Source organism: Lathamus discolor, chromosome 2 (assembly GCF_037157495.1).
Source record: "Lathamus discolor isolate bLatDis1 chromosome 2, bLatDis1.hap1, whole genome shotgun sequence".
NCBI lineage: Eukaryota > Metazoa > Chordata > Aves > Psittaciformes > Psittacidae > Lathamus > Lathamus discolor.
In genome coordinates this window covers 111,736,411-111,749,898 of record NC_088885.1, presented here as the reverse complement: position 1 = coordinate 111,749,898, position 13,488 = coordinate 111,736,411, and the positions used below count along the sequence as shown (strand labels likewise).

The 13,488-nt window shown below is 40.5% G+C and overlaps 1 long non-coding RNA gene across 1 annotated transcript; it reads right to left on the bottom strand.

The window, feature by feature from the left end:
• Positions 1 to 455: 455 nt before the first annotated feature.
• Positions 456 to 12,545, bottom strand: LOC136008609 (uncharacterized). Its single transcript, XR_010610161.1, has 4 exons — positions 12,442 to 12,545; positions 4,699 to 4,746; positions 1,873 to 1,974; positions 456 to 543 (listed from the first exon to the last, which is right to left on the bottom strand). It is a non-coding gene; the product is annotated as an uncharacterized LOC136008609 (long non-coding RNA).
• Between the last annotated feature and the right edge of the window lie 943 nt (positions 12,546 to 13,488).

Here is a 13,488-nt window from a genome sequence, read left to right as displayed (position 1 = left end):
GCTAGTCTACTTGGTCTGGCAGTTTGCAGAATTGCCCACCTTATGACTTAGTGTATAGCTGCCACCCCCCTTCATCCTTTCCCCCAGCCAGTGGCATGTAGGATGATAACAGTGTAATTGAATTGTTGGTGAGTTGTACAAGGGTAGTCTGAGTTCTGGCTTTGGTGTGCCACTGTCGGTAATGCCATCAAGAACAAGTTAGCTTTTCTGCCTTTCAGGGTGGACTCCTTGTCACACCACTTTGGCAAATTCTTGTTTCAGCATCAGTTTACAAAGTAGAAGCAAAAGACAAAGTCTGCTGTATGATCCTAAACAAGTGAAAGAGAACTTTCTCTGTCAACCTCAACATGAGCAAGACTGAAATGAAGCCCCCTTCCCCAGCTTTTACAGTAGTGCAAAAGTCTTTCAAAATGTGAAATGATGCTTGCTCAGTGTATACCTGTTGCACACTGCTTCCAGCCTGGCAATGGGTGCTGTCCAGGAAGTGGCAAAGCAGAATCTAGAGTACACAAATAATGCACACTTCTATCTAGGAGGAACATTCTGTGGACATGAAATAAGATGTTACTTGTTACTAAAATATTTTAGGTCAAACAAGCTAAGAAAAGTGTCAGGAATTAGCAGGTTTTCGACAAACTTGCATGGGAGAAAACCCTTGCTAGGTCATCAACATTCTTGTGCAGCATCTTGAAGGATGATTAGATACTTTCCTGGCTTTGGGGAAAGGACCAATTCTTTGCTGTTTCTATTTTTTCTTTTTTTTCTATTTTTTGGGTGGGTGGGGTAAGGTTGGAAGACTATATGGATATGTGATTATGTGCCTTTGATATTCTTTGTGCTTTTGCCTCCCATGGCAGTCTTTCAGGTTTGTCCTGCCTATTTGATTGAGTTTTCAGGAGGAAACATGAAGGGGGAAAAGCCAAAGAGCTATGGAAAAAAGGGCACTGAAATGCTCTTACATCCAGCAGCAGGGTTGCATTTGGCAACACATGTATGCCTGTAAGCCAAACTTTCTCTGATTAAACGTTTTTGGCCAAAAATCGGAATTCGTAAGTACATTGCATATTGAACTCCTTTCCAAAAGCATAATGAGAAAGGAGGGGGAATACTATTCAGTTTAGAAAAGCCTCGATGGCACTGTATTTTGATACCTGGTGACTGAAAAACGTGGGAAGTGGTGGCTGATGGTGGTTGGGCCACCTAACCAGGCTTTGCAAGAAAAAGTCCACAATACCACCAGGTGGCGCATAAAGCCCAAAATAACCTTAAACCTGCCCAAACCGCAGGGCTTTCAGTGCCATCTAGTGCCGCCACCCGCTGTTGGCTTGGGGCGAGGAGCATCCCATTCAAGGAAGGCCTCCAGGATGGATGCCTTCTGAAGGAGATTATGCTGCCTGTGTGCAGCATGTGCAACATATGTAGTGGTTTGAGATGGGGAGTGTGTCTGGAGAAGGCATTACCATCTTGTAGTACTCTGACTCTCTTGCATTTTTCCCTGAACATCTGACCCTTATGGACAGGGTACTTTGGCTGTTCTTGTGGTAGTTTTAACAGTGTTAACATTTAATACAAAAAACCACCAGTTGCAAGTAATACCTACAAATAGAAAGGGGTGGGCAGTGAAAAAATAAATACATCATTTTCAGTATCCCTTTCAGAGTGATATTTTGCAGGCTTACAAACCTCCAATAGAAGTTTACATTAATGAGTTATTATTATAGCTATTGCCATTGTACTTTGTTTGCTTGCCTTTATCCTGTAACAGTAAAGCAAACAGAAGGGAATGACTGTAGGCAGTAATTTTCAAGGATTCATTTTGAACAACAAATAGTCTGTTCTTTCTGCTGTGCTGCTGAGCTTGCAAATACTTACTGGCAATCTCTGTTGTTCATCACAGGGGAAAAATTTTAAAGCAAATGAACATCAAAGAAGTAGTGAGAGGAGAAGGATTGGCAGTTTCCACATTAGACTATCCTATGAAAAAAAAAAGAAAGAAAGAAAAGTTGTTTTATCTCTGAATGGATTGGACTTACTCATCTCTCCACAGCTGCCTGCTTTACACAGTCCTGCAGCTTGCCTGAGCTTGCATGTTTTCTGAGTGGGAAACATCCTGTCCTGTTATGTCAGCTCCTTTTCCCTTAAAAAGAAGAGCTAACAGCAACGTTCTTCTCTTGTGGAACAGTGATTTTCTACATTTATATGCTTCGTTGTGCACTGAGCACTTGCCATTTACAACAGAATTAAAATCTTCTTAGTAGTTGAAACAGGTTAATTTCAATTAATTAATACAACAAATGCTTACAGGCACTGCCTATTAAGCCATCATTTTGCGTAGCAGTCTGTTCGTCTTATGATGTTGTTCCCCCATCCATGCCAATTCTTTATTCCTCCCGTGGATCACATCATTTACCTACAAGGAACAGGCAAACACAGTCGTTGTGTTTTCAGGCAGTTTTTTCCCCTCCATCAGAGAGGTTGTGGTGTGCTTTGGACTGTAAAGGACACCTGAGCCACCTAGAGGGCTGAGGGTAAGGAGCCTTCCCTGGAGGAAGGTCAGTGAAGGAGTGAGAAAGAAGTTTTTCTGTCCAACATGAGCACCCCAGGGGCTCACTAATTCTCCCTGGTTCAAGGGACACACAGAGACCCAGCTGGAGTTTCATGAGCCAGCTGAGTAACGTCTTGCTCTGAATTTTGAGTATATAATAAAAGGAGGAAGAATATTTCTAGTTAGCTCACCTTGAAAAAAGCTGGGGAAAATAACAGTCTTTCTTGCCACTATACATATATATTTAATATTTGTTATACAATTAATATGCATTTGTTGGCTCTTGGTGTCAAAAGTAAGTGCCATATGCAGGTCTCAGGCCCCCAGTTTAGGAGAAGACGGTGAGAAACAGAGCACTTCTGCTAGCTTCAGTAGAACGAGTTCTCAAAATTAAATGCACGCTAGAGATTTAGGGGTTTAAGCACTTCTGTAGAGTGAGGTCCCTGCTGAAGTATTTTGCTGAGTCAAGGCCTGGGACACATGTAAGGCAAGGACAACCAGCAGAGTAGAAGCATGACTAAGTATGTACTCCCTCGAAGACGCTTGGAACGGATACTTGTGCCTGCAGTAAAGATTGTCTGATTCTTCCCAGGGAGAAAATGGGGGCAGAGTAAGTAGGAACAGATGTGGGGATGGAGAGAGGAGCCAGGGAGAACAAGAACAACAGAGTTTTCAAAAAAAAAAAAAAAAAAAAAAAAAAGCAATTTTCTTCTGTGATTGAACTGTGCTTTCCCAGCTTTCATCTGTCATTTGCTGTCTACCAAATAATAGCTTTGAAATGTACTTGGTAAAGATCTGTCTCATGTCCTTCCCATGGCTGGATATAGACAATAGTCTTCTACTCTGTCACCAAGTGCTCAAGCAGATTAGGACAATCGCAGGCTGTGCTGTGGATTTAAGTTTTTGGGACCTGATGACTACTTATGAAGTTTTCCAGTGCACTCTGCCTCACTTTTTTTCTTTAGTGGAATTGCATGTAAAAATTACATTATTTAGCTTGCAAGTGGAGCACTAGAAAAGAGCAAAATATCAGAAATAAGTTGTCTGTGTTACATAAATTTGCCTCTTCCTTCTGTGTCCATGACATTTACATGATTTTTCCCACAGGGTCCTTAACTGTATAGGATGAGCTGTATTCTCAGAACAAATCAAGATTCTGTCAGTCTCATCTCTAGGAAAATGAAAGGATGAACCCAAAGCAGCAGTGTTAGCCACTGAAAGGTTGCAGTTTGCTATAGTAGCTGTATTAAAATCCAGCTACTGTAGAAATTAGTATATGCTAGAAGCAAAAGAAATCAAATGCTTACTGTTTTTCATCTTCCTTCTCTTTTTGAAACTTATAAAACAATGTGGTTTTGCTTATGCTTTTTGAACCAGGCAGGTGGTGAATTCCCAAGTGGATTGTGTGTTGCCTGAACTCCCTGTTGTTTGATTTGTCTAGTAATTAAAATCTCAGCTAAATTACACGGAAAACTTGTGCTGACTGAGTCCTCTCGTGGCTTGGGCAGTCCAGGTAGATCAAGCAGGGAAGAAGAGGCAGGGGCTTCTAGTCAGATGAGAACCACCAAAGCATATGGAGGTTGGCACTGGTGCTTGCTGGTTCTTTGCAGACAGCACATGAAAAGCAGAGCCCTTTAGGTGCTCATTTCAACAAATGGTATTAAAAACTCCATGGGAACTATGTGAAAAGATTAAGTTTTATCCGTGACCTTTCTGGGCCAGTGGGGCCACATAGGTTTAAGTAGGTGATATTTAAAAGATCCCATTTGGTCTTCCCTGTTGGAGATACTAGAAGATGTGGTTATCTTAGAAAGTATCAAGTGCTGTTAACAGGCGCTCTTTAGAGGTTTCTGAATGGAGACCCAAGTGCCACCTGAGATTCCTTGGAGAGAGGATTTGCATGCCTAAATGCAAATGCTTCTCATACCCAGGAACAGAGTCTGACTTTGCGACCTTGGGTTTCAAATTTGTCATGGCAGACTTTACTTATCTCGTTAGATTCCTGCTTCTCAGAGAAAGCTGGACAGAAAAGTGTCGTCAACAGAGCTGAGCTGAAGACTAGAGCTTTATATTTCTGCTGGGCTACTTCTGCATCCCTGTGTAAACTAATTCTGACTTAAGGATTCATCTCAAGGACTTTCAAATATGCCTACCTCGCAGCCAGATGCCATGAGCCAACAGTCCAAGTAGAAATGGTCTCCCTAGAAAACAATGAAGAGAGGGTTGTGAAGGATAATTGGTTTTACTGGCTGAGGTAAACCATAGTTGCAATATGTGTGACCTCTAGTGCTTTTTCTGGGGAACATAGCCAAAATCTGTTAGACTCAGTTAATTGTGGAAACTCTCATGGCAAACATATTCTTTCAAGTTTGCTAATCCTTCCCCATTGTAAAAGTTTGTCTCAGCAAATGGAACACATCTTTAAATTCATCAGATGACTTTAATTTTTAAAGCATACACTAAATCAATGTTTGAGCAGGCAAATAGGACCCTGGTGTTGCTTTGTCTTGTCATGGAAGGTCTTTGTGGCCTCATCCACACTCAGTAAATTTATAATCACCCTCAGGGTGATCTGGCAGAGACAAGAGCATGGGGGCAGTGCCACTGCTGCCCTGCAATAGCAGAGGAACTGCTGGCAAGGTTTGGCTGTACAGCCTTTACCCTTGCTGTAGAGATGTTTTACTGAAGTACTTTTAGAAATGAATGCAGCCATTGGTCTTTTTGTGTGCTCTTCTTCGTAGTAAATACATTTCAGGCAAAAGCTGAGCAAGGAGAAATTTTTTTCCAAGACAAAAAATGCTGAAGTGATGACTGTCTCCTTCAATATAGACATAAGGAAAGGCTGAAGCAGAAGATCTGTCCTCCATTATCCCTTTTGTCATTGCCCTGAAGACCTTGTTCTCCACTGAAGGAGAGTTCACATAAAGCATGAGAGAACCCCTGAAGAGTGAGGAATTAAGATTTATTTATTTGAGACCTCATTTTTGCTGATGAAGGTTATCCCAGGATATTCAGCAGATAGGAGGCTAGAAAGTTGGTACAGTGGTGGTTGACTCAAAGATAAGGCTTAGAGTTCATATAAGGAAAACAAAATCTCTTCATATTGTGAATAAACCATCAAGGCACTACTGTACTCCTTTCAGAGCATCGGTTTCCTGCTGCCAGTAAAGCATATCAGCATGTCTTATAAAAACTGTCTGCTTAACCTTGTTACCAGAATTACCTGCGCTCAGTAGCCGTTTCGCAGATCTTTTACTCTCCTCTCTTGACCTGCCTGTGCTGGATTTCTTTCCCCCGCTATTACTACAGGATTTCTTACTTATAAAAAGAACACGTGTGTTGTATACAAATCTGCATATGGGGGAAAACTTGGTCTGGGACAAAAACATATGCACCCAAGATGCTTGCACTTTCAACCTGCTTTCATACAGAAATGCATGTTATCATCATGCTGCCTATGTGCCTGTCTTTCAGTGCTCTATAACTTTTGGATTTGATGACTATTTGATGAAGGAAGCTTGACATTAATTTCTTCAGTGTTTAGTGAAAATTAGTAGCCAAGCAGAGTTGAGTGGCCCTATTTATTTTTCTGCTGAAAGAAAGTCTTCATTATGAGCAAAACATTATTACTGGACATCAGAAAATCCTCATGGGAGAGAAAAGGAGCTGATAGATGCCTCAACCACAGGAAAAGTATTTCGATCAGAGCTTGCATCTTATTAGACACAGTATAATTTAACCACAAGACACAAAGCCGCAGGAAACTGGACTTCATTTTCTGTAGCTACTTGTTTTCTTAAATCAGAATGTTTGGGGTTTTACTCTCTCTTCACTTCCAGAGAATTATTACTGCTCTGTGATCCTGGGCTTTGAACTTGCAGCGTCTTTATTTTTTAACTGTAGCTCCCTTTCTATTACTTTGTAATACCCCATTAATATAGAAGTTAATTGTGTAAAATGTGGATAGCAAGTCTGAGTATTAAAAATATATTTGTGAAGTCTGTCTGCTGATTGAATATAGAGCTTCATTATGCTTAAAAATAGTAAGTAAAAGTACTTGTCCAAGGACTGGTTTCATTTCCCAAACAATAAGATCTGTGCAGCTTATTTATAGTAGATTCTATGGTTATGATTTCACTATAGCTCCCAGCTTACAATTCCTTCAGAAAAAAATGACACTTTTGAGTTAAATTGTCAATAATTGTTTAGAGCTCAGAGGCTTTATTTATGTTTGGAGCTTTGTTATTGTTTATTTTTAAATATTATTTATTTAGTGAGAACTGTTTTCACTGTTAGCTTACATATGGGAGGAAAAATGTCATTCTGAAAGTAGAAACATGAGATTAAATATTATTTATATATATATTTCTTCATTTCAGTGTCTGCATTATTTCCTAAAAGAGGCAAGAAGGAAAAGGGGAAGGCTTCTTTCCAGGCTATTATCTGTGAGAGTTGCTCAATTTACTCAATTTAGAGTAAATTCTTTTCCTTTTTTTTTTTAATTCCTTGTAGCCAGCAGGTTAGTGCATGGCATACTTCTTTGTATGGTAAATCCAATTCAGTCTAGTTCAAATCATTATCCAGTTCAGTACTGCCACTTAATACTGAAATAACAAGTTCCTAGTCATCCCCAAGGGAAGCTATGTAGTTAAGCTGTCTCCAGCCTGAAGAGTTATTGTGAAATAATGAATATTCCATAATCAGGAAATGGCAGAGTGAAGCAGGCAAATCTTTAGATCCTCATGAAGTTTTGGAATTAGCATCTCTATCAAAATCTAATTAATGTTTCCTTTCTGAATTAATTTTCCATCTAATTGGCCAACCTTTGATTGGGAACTGGAAATGTCATCCAAAAATATTTCCTCTTACAAGACTACTCTAAACAGAGTGTTTGTAGTTTGTCACTATATTCCCTGTTCTGCGTTTTCCTCCTTCAAGTATTTCAGCTAGAGTCACTGTATTGAAATAGCTTCATCTGGGTGAATTTTCAGTCCAAACCAAATTGTAAACAGGACTTTATTTTGGGTCAACGTAACTCAAATAAAACAAATGGCTCCCTGTGCTCAGTATCAGTGCTACATGTCCACGTGAAGGATTTAGACTAGTGGAGTTAAGCTCCCTGCCCACTACGCAGACAAAGCCCTGGTTCAACTCCTAGCTTTGGTGAACCATAAACCAGGGACAACCTTGTTTAACATATCACTGAATCTGATTGATATGTTAATATCATCCAAGTTCAAAGCAACACGTCCTGGCAAGATAAATGCTATTTTTTTCTTGTAATTTACCATTTCCTTCTTCCGTAAATCCAGCAGACAAAATAACAATGGAGAGGGGGAAGGGGGCTGGGTCCGACCGATCATTTTAAAAACTAAGAATGCTTTGGCAAAGTCTCTCTAACCTGTTACTGTAAACATCAGCAGTCCTGTCACTGTCTCGGTCCATATAAATACATTCATGGCGCCCCGCCTGAATCAGTGAAATATGTACATAGTTCAGACATACAAGTTAAATCCCAGGCAGCAACAATAAAGAGTAGGAACCCGAGGTCTTTTCCCAGGTTTTATCTTTTGCAGGCATCAGTGCTGAGAGCGTAGTAATGCCGTTACTAAATCCTTCTCAGCCCGAATCCTGCTTCCTCTGTTTGTGTGGCACTTCCTCCAAGTGTTGTGGCTGGGGCAGTGGAGCTGGGCCGAACACAATAGTCCTGGGCCAAGATTGTTGTCACCTGTACTTTTTTGTCTCTTGGTTTTCAACCTACTACACCTAGGCTTCAATAGGAAAGCCCATGGGCAACTTCTCCTTTAAAAGAGAAAAAAGATAAATTACATTTTCTTGATGTTAAAAAGCAAAGTCCTGCTCTGTGCAGTCAGGCCTGTGCTCGTTCTCCCATTGAAATCAAACTTCTCCTCTGAGGTTTGTGTTGCCTGAGACATGACCAGTTTACGCTGTGCTGCTTGAGAAATCCTGTGCTCAGTCAGTGCTTATTGTATCAGTGGCTATTTTAGAACTGTGGGAGAGAAGTGTTTGAAACAAGGTCCTCTGTGACTTCAAAGGCACTGCTGGCGTGATTAAGGGTTAGCACACATTTAGAGCCTCCTCCTTGAACTGTGCTAGCCGTTGAGGGATGAGGACTGGGATGAGAAACCGGGCTGAAGCCCAGTCAACTTGGGCTTCTTGAGGGGGCTGAAAAACAGCTCTTACTCAGACGGAAGATATTTTGCATTACTAGATATCGAGCTGAGAAGGCAACAGGAAAAGTTTAGTCAATGCTTTGTCAGAGCCCCCACTTATGTTTTGTTGTAAGATGTTACAAATCATTTAGGGGCTCCACGGCACTGCTCAAGTCACTCACTTTCTAGATTTCACCTGGAGTTTTTGAATGTGAGGAGACACCATTAGGGGATCAGGATGATGGATTGACAGGCCTGAATAAGTTGTAAAGCAGTGTGAAGTGCCAAAGTGGTACTTTGGACAATATTAAGGATTGGACTTAATTACACAGCAGTACACTCCCCGGTCCCACCTATGGACAGTTCTGCAGTGGTGTTGGCCACTCCCAGGCAGAGATGCTCTCCTCTGCCCCAGCCAGGACCAGACCCATCATGATAAACTGTATTAATTAGTGTGGAAGATCATGGGGTGCAGGGTCACTCTGCCAAGATGTATGCTTGGGAAGGAATGCAGGTGTCTCACAGTATCGACTGGCCAGGCTACCATGCCATGTCTTTCACTCCGACTCAGGCCAAGCACCTGCGTGGGGAATCTTCCTTTGGAAGGAGAGTGGTGGAGGAGCTCCTACAGTACTTCAGCATCTCCTCTTGCCCTGGGCTAGCACCAGGGGAACTGAGGAAAGGCTTTACTTTGTGCTTGGTACAGGGATGCTGCCAAAGCACTGCTGAGAGCTGAGCTAGTGACACCTCCTGAGCTTTTATGGGGTCTTTTTCCAGATGTGGAAATGGGTGGGAGATTTGGATTTACCAGTTGGGTCCCGGTCTGAACCCAGGGTAGGTGTAAGTACTGATGCCTAATCTGCTAGCTCAGGAGGAGGAGGTTCAGTGCAGTGGGAATGACTGGCAGCTCTGCCTTATTAATGCTCAGATGATATTTTGTGGTCCTTACAGTGGAGGGCACAGTTCCTTCTTGGAAAGAAACACTGGCAATTTATCCTGCTTGGGAAAAATGTAAATAATTAAAAATTTCCATCCTACTGTCCAAAACCAGCATCATTTTATACATTTGTTTTGGTGCATTACAATTATAATTGCTATTCTGGAATGTTATTGGAAAAGTTATTGTTCTTTCTAAAATGTTAAGTTAGTTTAATGCCTAAAAAGTTAATAAGAGTCCTGTTGTTCTCATTATTCATTTATTATTCAATTACTTTACAAAACTGGATCTCAAAGTGTAACATGCGTTTTTATGGAATAACAAACACTACAATTAAGTTTTAAAGAGTAGATTGTTTTGAAATTCCTGTGGCGGATATTGGAACTGAATTAAAAATATTAAAAATGGCATCTGAAAATGAACACGGCATTAGAATGAAAACAAAACAAAACAAAGGAAAGCAAACCAAAAAAGGAATGAAAGCAAGTTAATAAAATTGTCGATAGTACATGGTCAGGGAAACATTAACCTTTTCATCACCACAGCTGAAATTGTTCACAGTCCACGTGTTCCCAAGGAGCTGACCTGTCCCCCTTAGCTGTCTAACTCACTTCTTGCTCATGGTTATCCACTTCAGAACTCTGCAGAATTGAACCAGCCCAGGTCTGGTTCTGATCTCACATGGCTGTAAAACTGAAGCAACTATAGTCATCACTGGAGCTGCTCTGGTGAAGAACTGGGTTTAGTGCATGTAATCATTACTTCAAAATTTAATGCACTTTACAATTAGTTACTTGGCTTTCTTTAATGTGTGCCATGAATTTCCATTTAAATGGATCCACTTCTATGTACAGATGGAATTTGGTTGTATCGCTAGTCTGTAAGAAGTGAAATAAAATAAACATGCTGATATTCCTATGGTGAAGTGGAGTCAGTTATTTTTCCCTGAAGTGACTGGGAACTGGGAAGTCAAGATCCTGCTGTAAGCAACTTGGTGTCTTTTGCATCTTGTACAAGACTGTGTCCTGCTGGGCTCCATCAGCCACTATATATTTTGCAGTTGAAACCTCTGTCATTTTGGTAATCAAACAGAAAAGGCAATAAGAAGCCTGATATGGGGAGCATAGCACTCAGTTTAATAAGCTGCAATCTCCCCTATGTATCTGAGCAAATAAGTTGAGAAAACTGATTTGTTAAGATTCACATCCCTCTCTTAGGAATTATTTTGTGAAAAGGTGAAGTGGTCTTTTTTCCATCATATGAAATTATTTGTCAAGCTTCTTCATGAAACTGTCTGCTTAACAGGCAGTTTGCAAACAGTGAGTTGTCCATATTAGATAGTGAAATGCTGCACACAGCCACTTTCAATTAATTATGTAAGTTAGGTTGGTAGAAGGGATACAAAACCCACAAAAGAAAGAATGGTTTTGGAACCATGAATTGTAGCTGACAGTCCATGCCCCTTGTTTGCCAGCAGCATGTTCCCATTTAATACTTAGTTTTCATAGTATTCAGGAAAGGAGAAGAAAGCAGGCAGTATTATTAGAAACGCAATGCAACACGTAGCTGTGAAAATATCTGAAATTAAATTTGACCTTGGATTCAGATATGAACATTTTTCTGAGCCCATTCGCGTAACAAGATTTCTAAAACTTCACAAGGTAGTTTAAATTAATGGAGCTAAACTCACTAATGAGCCTGTTCATGGCCTTACATTCTTTAAGTATTCGCACTGAAGGGCAAGATGATTTCTTTCTAGTTGTGATTTAATAAACATTACTAAATCTTTCAATATTAATGGAAATAGTCACAAATAGTCACAAAGGGGGACTACCCAGATTTGCATGTGTATAAGTTTGCAAGTCCTTTTTATTCCAAATGCATTGCTTTTACAACTACAATGACTTTTACTAACGTTTTATTTTCTCTCAAAAATTACTGGCATGTGGAGGAATACAAAATTCCTTCTAAGCTAAATTTTAATGTGATTAAGTCCATGTCTGTCTAAAAGCTACTTTGTCATTCATAATATGGTAATTCTTTATTGTTTCATGCTCTGGTGGCAGCTGAGTAATTATATGCTAAAAAATATGGCCCTATCTTCTGTAGAAGCCACCAGCACTGTAACATTGTCTGCACGAACAAAACCTTTCCATTGGCTCACTGGTATTTCATTCTGCCAGCATATGGGCATATAAAGTTAGACATTTCCCAATAGGACAGCAGATAAAGAATCCCAAGGAAAAAAGGACAAGGAACTCAAGAGAATATCTTGGTTTGTATCTCATTATAACTTCTTTATTACAAGGATGCCTTGCACAGTGATTTATTAAAAACCATTGCCAGCTAATAAATTTGCAATAGCATACAATATTGTGACAGAACCAGCTATAAATAGGGTAGGTAGATTTTTCTTTGTTCAGAATTCTGAGCCTAATCCAAAGTTAAAACATAATTTATCCATTCTCTCTACAGCTGTTTTCACATACTTCTGGTAAACTACACGAAAAATGTGCCATTCTGTGACCTTTAGCTGCTTTTCCCTGGTATTTCCTCTTGTCTCTTGGTGAAAATGGAGGTTAATGTTTTGGAGTCTGTGTTCAGAAGGACAACTTGCTTCTAGTTCCTCTTAGCCCACCCTCCTCTCTCCCCTACTAAAAAGACTTGGTGAAATAATGATCCAAATGAGCCCGTGTGTAAGAGATCACTGAAAGATTATAAAAACACCACGGAAAGGATGGAGACAAGAGAGGAATTAGAGAAGGTTTTTGAATCCTTTTACTCACCCTGGGTGAATCCAGAAATGTCACAGTACTGCTCATCAAGGAATAACTTCCATTTCCAGTAGTGCTGAACACAAGTTGCTCTACTTTAATTATGGGACTTTATCTATGACCAGACCAAGGAGACTAGAATACTCTTTCTTAGCTTATTGAGTTCCCCTATGTCCTTTCTGATCGAATGCTCAGATGCCTAGATAATGAATTCTGTGGCTTTCTTACAAAAACAACGCCACGAAACATCCCGCAATCCCCTGCTGCCACAGGGGGTTCAAATTATTCAACTCTGTTTTCATTAGTTCTTCATCAGCTAGTTGCTGCAACTCTATGAAACAGTTGTCAAAATGCTAATAAATACCTGCACCTGTAAAACCCTCTTTCCTCAGCTCTTTGTCCATCCAACTAGAAGAACAGGAATGTGCTAGCAATACAGGTTGTACTGCCTTGCACAATGACAACAGATATGTATAGCATACAGCCCTCGCTGCCTAAAAATAGTCTGGCCTGGTGAACAAAAATAAGCTTTCCATTGCTCTGAGATCCCCAAGTGCCATCTGAAGGACACAGACCTGTTGCCTGGATTCCCTCTAGCCCTTCCTAGTGCTGTTTTCCACCTGCTGACAGCATTTGCTCAGGATGGTGTTATTCAGCTTTGTACAAACTTATTCAGACTTAGGCAGACCCCTCTCAGTTATCACAGACCAAGTGTTTTCCTTAGAAACCTTCTTTCCCTTGGTGCTTTCAAAAAACACTGGATTTGGCCATGTTAAAACCTTTCTTTAGCAGGGATGATTGCCTGATCCTCAGCCTGACGTACCTGCAAACCATTTCCCAGACCAAAACACTCAGTTCCACTGTGTCCATACTGCAGAATGCTTTCTGACACTGCAAGCTTAATCTGCACAGAACTTCATGTCAACTGCAGCTCCCTTCATCCCAAATCCTTCCCCAAATTTTAGCATCACCACAAGCTCAGCTTCTTCTTTCAAGCTACCCTTTGGTCTGGGGGTTCAAACCAAGAGCGGATTTGTTGCAGCAGTCAATAAAGCAGCT